The following is a 12,359-nucleotide window of genomic DNA, read 5'->3' on the forward strand; positions in this document are numbered from 1 at the left end:
CAGAACGACGTGGTGCCCACTCGGAGGATGATGCCAGAACTTCCTTCTTGGGCAGATGCTGCCATTGTACTTTAATAAGTGAGCTGAGAAAAATGACCACATTTGTAAAATCTTTGGGGTCCATGCCTGAACCCCCAGATGTGTCTCACTTTTGCCAGCATCCTTTCACTGGGCATACTGGCCCACCAGCAGATTTGCAGGCTAGGGGTGAGGAGACTGCCCCCCCAAACCCCTGCACACCCATCCCCAGTCATGTCCTCTCTGCCCCAAACAGTACTCCTCAGAAATTGCCTGGGAACACCAGAACCTGGCCTATTGGTCCTGCCCTAATTCAGAAAAACTGCAGAGCTTCGGCCGCACATTCTCTGGCGAAATACTCTTTGAATGTTTTTGTTGTGACACTGACCTTGGGCCTTAGGCCTCCATTGTTCTGTGTTGGCAAACCAGGGCTTGGTGGCGGGGGGGGGGGCTAGTTTTAGTCGTCTATAGACTGTGGACGACAGAAAGCCCTCCAAAAGCCTGTCAGCCTGAGACAGAATACTTTGTGCCCCTCATCAGACATGTCCAAAGAACATACAATGTGGATCGTTTTCAAAGTCCAAAGTATTTTATATAGAATCATAGAATGGTTACAACACAGAAGGAAGCCACTTGGTGATAGAGCCCATGCCGGCTCTCTGCAAGAGAAATCCATGTAGACCCATCCCCCTGCCCTCTCCCCGCAGCCCTGCAATTTTTTTCCCTTTAAATGCTAATTCAATTCCCTTTTGAAGGCCATGATTGAATCTGCCTCCACCATCTCCTCAGGCAGTGCATTCCAGATCATAACCACTCGCTGCGTAAAAAAGTTTTTCCTTATGTTGCCTTTGGATCTTTTGCCAATCACCTTAAATCTGTGTCCTCTGGTTCTTGACCTTTCCGCCAATGGGAACACTTTCTCTCTATCTACTCTATCTAGACCCCTCATGATTTTGAATACCTCCATCAAATCTCCTCTCAACCTTCTCTGCTCTAAGAAGTCCCTCATCCCTGGAACCATTCTAGTAAATCTTTTCTACACCCTCTCCAAGGCCTTCAGATCCTTCCTAAAGTGTGGTGCCCAGAATTGGACACAATACTACAGTTGTGGCCGAACCAAATGTTTTATAAAGGTTCATCATAACTTCCTTGCTTTTGTACTCTATGCCTCTATTTATAAAGCCCAGGATCCAGTATGCTTTTTTTAACCGCTTTCTCAACCTGCCCTGCCACCTTCAACGATTTGTGCACATATACCCCAGGTCTCTCTGTTCCTGCACCCACTTTAGAATTGTATCCTTTAGTTTATATTGCCTCTCCTCGTTCTTCCTACCAAAATGTATCACTTTACACTTTTCTGCGTTAAATTTCATCTGCCACGTGTCCACTCATTCCCTCAGCCTGTCTATGTCCTTTTGAAGTCTATCACGATCTTCCTCACTGTTCACTACACTTCAAAGTTTTGTGTTATCTGCAGATTTTGAAATTGTGTCCTGTACACGTAAGTCCAAGTCATTAATATATATCAAGAAAAGCAGTGGTCCTAGTACCGACCCCTGCGGAACACCACTGTATACCTTCCTGCAGTCTGAAAAACAACCATTCACCACTACTCTGTTTCCTATCACTTAGCCAATTTTGTACCCATGCTGCCACTGCCCCTTTTATTCTATGGGCTTCAACTTTGCTGACAAGCCTATTATGTGGCACTTTAGGTTGAGTGGTTGGCTTTCAGTAACAGTAAAAATTTCAGAAACTACGGCAACCATATGCTGATTCTAGTTTTGATTGACTCGCCATTAATCTCATATATGGCAAGGCATAAAATATGGAATTCCCTGGAGAAATTGTGTGGGTCCTACTGATAAGTGTGATAATTCCATTAAAATCATTCTTGGTATCCTCCCATTTTCAAAGAGCATCAAAACAGCTCTGGGGAATTGCTCCCTCCTCACCATTAATCACCCAAATATCCTCCACATGTCCTCCTCCTCTTTCCCTCCCTGTCTCCCTTTGCCCTCCCTGTCCCCCTATCTACTTACCTCCTCCTTCACTTCATCCTCCTCTTCACCCTTCCCTCTGTCCTTCTCTCCTCCATCCACTTCCATCATATCCTACCCTATTCTCCTCTCCCTCCCCTCCTCTGTCCCCCCATATCCTGTCTGGGTCTCGTTATCCCACCACCCTCTAACACTGCTTGATCTGAATAATGCACTTGGCCGTGACTCTTTGTGCGCAACACCACGGGAGATCGATTATAATTTATCAATTTTTTAAAATCAGCTACTTATTACCACCACCTGCACCCCACCTCCTCCAGACATCCCCCTGAACTGTGCAACCCCAGATTGGCCGATTGTCCAACCTTCCACTGGGAGGTGAAATAGAGTAGCCTGGAGTGACAGGTTTGAACACGGCCTCACCTTTTGCCTCCCTACAGCGGCGCTGTGTGATTAGAAGCTCCTCTTCCCGGAGCCTGACTGAGAGTATGTGCTGCCGCATAGGGTTGCCAACTCTGGCTGGACATATTCCTGGAGGTTTCATCACATGACCCCACTGCTCCGCCTCCACCATTGGTCTACCAACACGTCCATCCTCGCGGCGCGCTGCCTGTCCGAGCCAATTGAGAAGCGAACAGACTCTTCATTAACCGACTGGATGTTTCTCAACTTCAGTCAAACAGCCCTTTATCCCCATCTCCAATGTATTTTTTTAACTGACAAGCAAAAGTGTTCAAAGAAAATTTAAAAAGCACACAATTATTTTAATGTCATGATAATTTTTCTCCTGGGTTGCTCACAGCAGTGCCCTGGAGATCAATCTTCAATTCCCGGAGACTCCAGGACAATCCTGGAGGGTTGGCAACCCTACTGCCGCAATGCTTTGGAAAGCTGACGACTGCACAAGATTGTGAAAATGAGATGGCTCAGAACTGTTACCTGTGGCGTCAGTGTATTGAAGGACCCGGCCGTTGCTTTGCTTGGCTTTCTCTCCCTTCTCCCCAATGTGACTGCACAATTTAATTTTTTTTTTGTCATTACGGCAACGGCAGAAGACCACTTCCTCATCCTGCCTCGAGCCAAATGGTGCACCGTGACTGACTGACTGATCATACAGTGCCAGCTGGGCTGCTGGCTGCTCTAACTGTACGATGCTGCAATCTGTCACTCATTCTGCACTACTCCAGCTGTGAATTCACGAGTGAGCTGCACTCATCTAAAATAGGTCAGTTGTTTGAGAAAAGAGATAACTAAATGAAAAGGGAGGGAGGGGGGAGTATCAGTAGCATCAAAGGCATTCTGAAAGGAAATGCACGCACCCCTCATGAAATCTGTGCAGGAAGGAAAGTGAATGTTGTGCTTTTTTTTAAACATCAAAATATAATAAAAGTGCACTTAGAACTTTTATAGAGCAGTTTGTTTAATCATCCAGTGATGTACCCTGATGATTGCAATCTCTATCAGCCTGACCAGTAATGTGAAAGAGGAATGCACAGGGTATTATAGCCGAGGTTGTATGTTTCTATGAAGCTGGTTTACAAAGCTTAAGAGCACAAGAACATAAGGAATAGTCGCAGCAGTAGGCCATACGGCCCCTCGAGCCTGCTCCACCATTCAATTAGATCATGGCTGACCTTCAGCCTCAACTCCACTTTCTGGCCCGATCCCCATATCCCTTGATTCCCCTAGAGTGCAAAAATCTATCTATCTCAGCCTTGAATATACTCAACGACAGAGCATCCACAGCCCTCTGGGGTAGAGAATTCCAAAGATTCACATCCCTCTGAGTGAAGAAATTCCTCCTCATTCAGTCTTAAATGGCCGACCCCTTATCCTGAGTTTATGCCCCCTAGTTCTAGACTCTCCAGCCAGGGGAAACAACCTCTCAGCATCTACCCTGTCAAGCCCCCTCAAAATCTTATATGTTTCAATGAGATCACCTCTCATTCTTCTAAACTCCAGAGAGGCTAGGCCCATTCTACTCAATCTGTCCTCAAAAGACAACTTTCTCATCCCAGGAATCAATCTAGTGAACCTTTGCTGCACCGCCTCTAAGGCAAGTATATCCTTCCTTAGATAAGGAGACCAAAACTGTACTCAGTACTCCAGGTGAGGGCTCACCAAATCCCTGAACAATTGCATTCCTAACTACTTGCTGTACCTGCATGCTACCTTTTTGTGTTTCTTGTACAAGGACACCCAAATCTCTCTGAACACCAACATTTAATAGTTTCTCATCATTTAAAAAATATTCTGTTTTTCTATTCTTCCTACCAAAGTGAATAACCTCACATTTCCCCACATTATACTCCATCTGCCACCTTCTTGCCCACTCACTTAACCTGTCTATATCCCTTTGTAGATGCTTTGTATCCTCCTCACAGCTTACTTTCCCACCTAGCTTTGTATCATCAGCAAACTTGGATACGTTACACTTGGTCCCTTCATCTAAGTCATTAATATAGATTGTAAATAGCTGAGGCCCAAGCACCGATCCTTGCGGCAATCCACTAGTTACAACCTGCCAACCTGAAAATGACCCGTTTATCCCTACTCTCTGTTTTCTGTCCGTTAACCAATCCTCTATCCATCCTAATATATTACTCCCAACTCCATGAGCTCTTATCTTGCATAAAAACCTTTTACGTGGCACCTTATTGAATACCCTTTCAAAATCCAAATATCCACTGGTTCCCCTTTATCTACCCTGCCAGTTACATCCTCAAAAAACACTAAGAAATTTGTCAAACACGATTTCCCTTTCATAAAACCGTGTTGACTCTGCTTAATCGTATTATGATGTTCTAAGTGCCCTGTTACCACATCCTTAATAATGGATTCCAGCATTTTCCCAATGACTGATGTCAGGCTAACTGGCCTGTAGTTCCCTGTTTTCTCTCTCCCTCCTTTCTTGAGTAGCGGGGTTACATTTGCTACCTTCCAATCCGCTGGGACCATTCTAAAATCTAGGGAATGTTGGAAGATCGCAACCAATACATCCACTATCTCGGCAGCCACCTCTTTTAGAACCCTAGGTTGTAGGCCATCAGGTCCAGGGGATTTATCAGTTTTTAGTCCCCATTAGTTTCTCCAGTACTTTTTCTCTACTGATATTAATTACTTTAAGTTCCTCACTCTCATTTTTTCTGATCTTTTCCTGATTTCCTGCCATAACTTCAGAGAACTCTGTCCTTCATACTCATTCAATGAAACAACAAAGTCTAAGAATTGGTATATCTTGCTAAACGGGAGAGTGGAGAGGGGTTAAAGTTTCATCAAAAAAATATCAACAGCTCATCTGGTCTGATTTGTGAAACTGCCATAATGCAAATTAATGGTGAGACTGAAAGAGGCAGCACCTGAAGTAATGAACCAGGTGTAAATTCTTTGAGGGAGGGAAACATTTCTCGAGTGCAGAAATTGAGGCAAGTCGTCCTGTTACCGGACTTGATGTACTGGATCACCAGAGAAAAATCGGGTAGGGACCACCGCACGTGAGAGATGGAGCCCACCTAACTGTCAGTCCTTAAATTAAATGGATGGCAAATCGCGCCTTTATGGACGTGCAATTCTCGCCCCCACCCCCCACACCTAACATTACTCTTTGCGCTAACCCTCGGCGATCCAGTATATGAGCATTAACATGGAAATCTGCCCCTATATTTAGGCTATTACACATGGAAATCCTAGGATTTTTATGGTAAAATTGATGTTTGGTGCTCTGTTCAGTTAAATCTACAACAACAACTTGCATTTATATAGCGGCTTTAACGTAGTAAAATGCCCCCAGGCGCTTCACAGGCGCGATTATCAGACAAATATGGAAAACGAGCCAAAGAAGGAGACATTGGGACAGGTGACCAAATACTCGGTCAAAGAGGTAGGTTTTAAGGAGCATCTTAAAGGAGGAGAGGTGGAGAGTTGAAGAAATTTGGAAGTGCCCCTGTTTTATTACTGATTCATTGAGATAGATTTTGGTCTTTCCCGGTTGGGTGTTAAGCATCGTTTGGGTGGAGCGCAGAGAGAAAAATCTGGCGGCAAGAATCTCACACACTTTACAGAACCTGCTGGATTTTCCTTCCATTCATTTCAATGGAAGAAAAATCAGGCGGGCTCTCAGCGAGATCCTCCCTGCCAGCTTCCACTTTCTGTGATCTGCCCAGGCGATGATTAACAGTCAGGCGTGGAAAAGGAAAAGCCACTCCATCCTGTTTTCCTTCTCATCTATTAGAGTTCAGGCGTTGCTCTCTTAATGTCAGGATAGGTAATATCCCAGATATTATTTTAGTATTGGAATGTACAGGATTGGAAGAGACCACTGGAGTTCACCTGGTCAGTTTCAAAGTTTAAAACATGCCATACACTACTCTTTGTCGTTCATACCCTTCCACCCTTTCTCTCCCATATATCTTTGCGCAGCCTTCCTGTAACACATAACTTCATGGACCAACCAGATGCCTGGAGACCCGCTGAGAGTTGAGATGCAGGTCAGCCATCATCTGAATTGAATGGCTAAGCAGGCTCGAAGGGCTGAATGGCCTACTCCTGTTCCTATGTTCCAGCCTTCAGCTAATCTGCTTCGTACCCGGCCGCAAGAAGTACATGAAGGTGACCCGGGTGACCTACCCTCTGATTTCACCTCCTATGTTGGAAAGTCTCCAATGTCCTGACAAATGGCAAAAGTCGAGGGTATAGAAAATCACAGCAATAAACTCGCATCCGGCCGACTCCTGGGTTTAGAATTCGTCCACGTGACACTGAGAGGAGTTTGCCATCACCTTGATGCGACTAGTGAACTCAAAATCTTTTTTTAATCTTCCGGTGTACAGTGCATTGCCTCTTGTGAATGTGCACAAAGAGACAACTACGGTTCACAGAAGTTGTTCACTTTTTTGATATTTTCACAGGTCGAAAACAACCATAAATGAACAGGGGTGGTGGGAAGGGGGGAATAAAAGGCAAGGCAATCACATCTGGTGCAATCTGTAAATGTGTTAGCAACTCTTGAAAAGGGACAACATTCTTGCCTTCTCAGCAAATCTGGATGGCCACTGCGAGTTACACTCAAAGGCAGCTGTAGTTTATTTTTATTAGGATGCATCGAAACAGCACCTGCTTGCCTTACAGAAGAACACTGAGCAAGTTAACAAAGTGCTGTACAACTTAGAGAATGGAAATGATTTGAACAATAGAAATAGCAGCAAATTTTTAAACGCATTTATATGAACAACGTTTAGTGATTATCCTCCCAGCGTTGAAAGGTTCGAGTTTAGTGAAATATAGAAAGCAAGGACTTTCATTAATTTAGCACCTTTCACGAGCTCAGGGTGTCCCACAATGCTGAGCAGCCAATGAAGTGCTTCTGAAGCGTAGTCAATTGTAATGTAGGCAAACATGGTTCATAAGGCCTATAATACAATTCCATGCATTAATTAATCTACTGCATCATAGCATTTACCTTCTCTAGCCTTATTTTCTGCGCCCTTTATGTATCAGTACTGGTAATATTTGGCATTTTATCAGTTGCACAACATGCCTGCTATGGTCAAGTTCCCAACTGCTTGGTAAGCAGTTCCTCCATACTCATTGCCTATGGGGAAATGACAATGGTAACTTGACATCTGTAATCTTATGATGAACCTCTTTCTGTCTGTACTGAGTGAGACCGTGAGGGAGAAAAGATATCACGGTCTGGAATGATCTGGATCAGCACTGCTTTTCTAATTGACCTATGGTACAGCTTGCCCCTTACTCGATAGTAATGACAAACTCTTGTTATAATCCTGTACTCAGATTTGCTCCTGTTATTGGCAGCACAGGTATCTTCCAGCGTTGAAAAGGTAAGTTTAGATGAGGAAGGCCATTCGGCCCATCTAGCTCATTCTTCTGCAGAAAATGGTTTGTGGGGCAGCAAAAAAACATTCTTTCTAGCCTGAAATTATAAAGAAACAGTTCATCAAGCATTTGTTTCAAAAGTTCTTGCGTCTGTGGCTGGATCATTCCATTTGTCTATTTGGTGATTAACTCTAAAGAAACTAATGTGATCAGATACACTAGAAGGCTTGTCTTGTTTCCTCTCAAATGCCCTTTTATTTTAAATTAGGCAATTAGAAAACCAGAATCCCCTCAGGAACAGCTCCTGCCATGCCAAAACATGGCACTGCATAGCTCATCAGCTTATTTTATATAGTATAAATTAACTGTGAGCCGATTCATCTGTCCCCATTGGTAACGGCCAATTTATTCAGGAGCAAATGCTCATGCTTTAGTTTAAAGCCCTGATCACAGTTTGCAATCAAATTACCCTAGTTCAGGGAGTTCTGCAACAGTGATTGAGATTTGGAGTAAAAAGGCAACAAAAAGCACAGATTTGTCCAGTATCCATGGAAACAGAGTGCTCCTCAGGGCTCAATCCATACTCCCCTCCTCTTTACCATTTACATGGTACCCCTTGGCATTATCATCCAGAAGCACGGGGTCAGCTTTCATACATGCTAATAACACCCAGCTATACCTTTCCAACTTCGCCATTGATCCCAAGGCTGTTGCTGCACTCTCCAACCACCCATCCGATATTAAGATATGGGTAAGTCTAAGTTTTCTCCAGTTTATTGTCGGCATCTAATGTCTCTGGCCTTGGCTCCACTGACCTCCCAGGCACCTCAAACTAAGTCTGGAGGGCCTGATCCTTGGCATACATCTTGATTGTCCTCCTCTCTTTGAAATCTGCCGTCATCACTTCCCTCCTCAAAAATCCCACTCTTGACCTCTCTGTCCTTGCAAACTACCACCATCTTCAACCTCCCTTTCCTTTCCAAAATCCTTGAACATGTTGCCACCTCCCAAATTTGTGCCTATCTTTCCCACAACTCCATATTTGAACCTCTCGAATCAGGCGTCCGCCCCTGCCACAGTACTGTAACAGCTCTAATCAATCACAAATGACATCCTGTGTGACTGTGACCATGGTAAACTATCTCTCCTCATTCATCTCGACCTGTCTGCAGCCTTTGACAAGGTTGGCCACACCATCCTCCTCCAGTGCCTCTCCTCCGTCATCCAGCTGAGTGGGACTACACTCGCCTGGTTCCACTCTTACTTATCCTGTCGTAGCCGGAGAATAACCTACAACGGCTTCTCTTCCCGCCCCCGTCCCATTACCTCTGGCGGCCCCCAGGGATCTATCCTTGGCCCCCTCCTATTTCTCATCTACATGCTGCCCCACGGCAACATCACCTGAAAACACGTCAGGTTCCACATGTACGCTGATGACACCCAGCTCTACCTCACCACCACCTCTCTCGACCCCTCCACTGCCTCTGATTTGTCACACTGCTTCTCCAACATCCAGTACTGGATGAGCCGAATTTTCCTCCAATTAAACACTCGGAAGACTGAAGCCATTGTCTTTGATCCCCCACCATAAACTCCATTCCCTAGCCACCAATTTCATCCCCCTCTGGCCACTGTCTCAGGCTAAACCAGACTATTCGCAACCTCAGCATTCTATTTGACCCTGAGCTGAGTTTCCCACCCCATATCCTCTCCTTCACCAAGAACGCCTATTTCCACCTCCATATCAGCCATCTTCGCTCCTGCCTCTGCTGAAACCCTCATCCATCTCAATCCCACCTCCGGAATCGACTATTCCAAAGCTCTCCTGGCTAGCTTCCATTTTCCACCCTCAATAAACTTAAGATCATCCAAACTTCTGCTGCCTGTATCCAAACTCGCACCAATTCCTCTTTACTTATCACCCCTGTGTTCATTGGCCTCCATTGGTTCCCACTCCATCAATGCTTCAATTTTAAAATTCTCATCCTGGTATTCAAATCCCTCCATGGCCTCACCCCTCCCGATCTCTGTAACCTCTTCCAGCCCTACAACCCCCCGAGATCCCTGCGCTCCTCCAATTCTGGCCTTTTGTCCATCCCCCACTTCTTTGACCCTACCATTGGCGGCTGTGCCTTCAGCCATCCAGGCCCTAAGATCTGGAATTCCCCCCTAAACTTATCCACATCGCCACCTCCTTTAAGATGCTCCTTAAAACCCAACTCTTTGACCAAGCTTTTGGGCACAAGTCCTAATATCTCCTTATGTAGCTCAGTGTCAATTTTTGTCTGATTACGTTGCTGGGACATTTTCCAATGCTAAAAGCGCTACGTTAATGCAAGTTGTTGTTGTTACTGATTCTGAACTGAATATCCTCTCAATCTATTCCATTGCCAAGACCCCTTTTCTCCACCTTTGCAACAGTGCCCACCTCCACCCACACCGGTCATCCATTCTCACCGAAACCCTAGTCTATGGTGACTGATAAGACAGATTCCAGCTAGGAATGTGTGTCCACGGGTTGAACAGCAGATCCCGGATACACCAGGTTGGGGATCTTGAATTTTCAGGCGAGACTTCCTCAGCTGGTATCAGCAATCATGCTAGGAGGGTTTTTCCCCTTGATTTGTGATCTTGAGCAAGTTGTTCCCACTTATGGATGTATTTTGCACAGTTTCAGAGTCGTTTTAAGCTGTCTTTATATCTCTTTTGCTGTCCACCACGAAGTCGTTTCCCAGTTGACAATGCGCCATAAAAGATCTCATGGTTCATCAGACATAATTATACAAAGGATATTACTGCCCTAGAGCAGGTACAGAGAGAGAAACAAAGAGGAAAGTTGGGTTCATTTTTGGGGGAAATAGTGGAAACTTTGAGATGACCTGATTGGAGTTTTCAAGATTAATAAGAGAATTGACGAAACTGATCTGGGCAAATTCTTCACCATGGTGAATCATAGAAATTTACGGCACAGAAGGAGGCCATTTGGCCCATCGTGTCTGTGCCGGCCAAAAAAAGCCATCCAGCCTAATCCCACTTTACAGCTTTTGGTCCGTAGCCTTGTAGGTTACGGCACTTCAAGTGCACATCCAAGTATCTTTTAAATGCAATTAAGATTTCTCCACCACCCTTCCAGGCAGTGAGTTCCAGACCCCCACCACCCTCTGGGTGAAAAAAAAAATCCTCAGTTGCCCTCTAATCCTTCTACCAATTACTTTAAATCTATGCCCCCTGGTTATTGACCTCTTTGCCAAGGGAAATAGGTCCTTCCTAACCACTCTATCTAGGCCCCTCATAATTTTATATACCTCAATTAAATCATCCCTCCACCTCCTCTGTTCCAAAGAAAACAACTCCAGCCTATCCAATCTTTCTTCATAGCCAAAATTATCCAGTCCTGGCAACATCCTCATAAATCTCTCTACTCTCTCTAGTGCGATCACATCTTTCCTGTAATGTGGTGACCAGAACTGTACGCAGTACTCAAGCTGTGGCCTAACTCGTGTTTTATACACTTCTAGCATAACCTCCCTGCTCTTATATTCTATGCCTCGGCTAATAAAGGAAAGTATCCCGTATACCTTCTTAACCACCTTATCTATCTGTACTGCTACCTTCAGGGATCTGTGGACATGCACTCCAAGGTCCCTCTGCACCTCTCAGCATCCTACCATTTATTGTGTATTCCCTTGCCTTGTTTACTCTCCCCAAATGCATTACCTCACACTTCTCCAGATTGAATTCCATTTGCAACTTTTCTGCCCACCTGACCAGTCCATTGATATCTTCCTGCAGTCTACAGCTTTCCTCCTATCAACCACATGGCCAATTTTTGTATCATCTGCAAACTTCTTAATCATGCCCCCTACATTTAAGTCTAAATCACTGATATATACCACAAAAAGCAAGTGATCTAGTACTGAGCTCTGCGGAACCCCACTGGAAACAGCCTTCCAGTCACAAAAACACCCGTCAACCATTACCCTTTGCTTCCTGCCACTGAGCCAATTTTGGATCCAACTTGCCACTTTTCCTTGGATCCCATGGGCTTTTACTTTTCTGACCAGTCTGCCATGTGGGACCTGGTCAAAAGCCTTGCTAAAATCCATGTAAACCACATCAAGTGCGCTACCCTCATTGACCCTCCTGGTTACCTCCTCAAAAAATTCAATCAAGTTAGTCAGACACGACCTTCCCTTAACAAATCCATGCTGATTGTCCTTAATTAATCCATGCTTTTTTAAGTGACGATTAATACTGTCCCTCAGAATAATTTTCCCACATCGAGGGTAGACTGATTGGCCTATAATTACTCGGTCTATCTCTTTCTCCCTTTTTAAACAATGGTACAACGTTAGCAGTCCTCCAATCCTCCGGCACCACGCCTGTAGCCAGGGAGGATTGGAAAATGATGGTCAGAGCCTCCGCTATTTCCTCCTTTGCTTCTTTTAACAGCCTGGGATATATTTCATCCGGGCCTGGTGGTTTATCCACTTTCAAAGATGCTAA

Source organism: Heptranchias perlo, chromosome 5, assembly GCF_035084215.1.
Source record: "Heptranchias perlo isolate sHepPer1 chromosome 5, sHepPer1.hap1, whole genome shotgun sequence".
NCBI lineage: Eukaryota > Metazoa > Chordata > Chondrichthyes > Hexanchiformes > Hexanchidae > Heptranchias > Heptranchias perlo.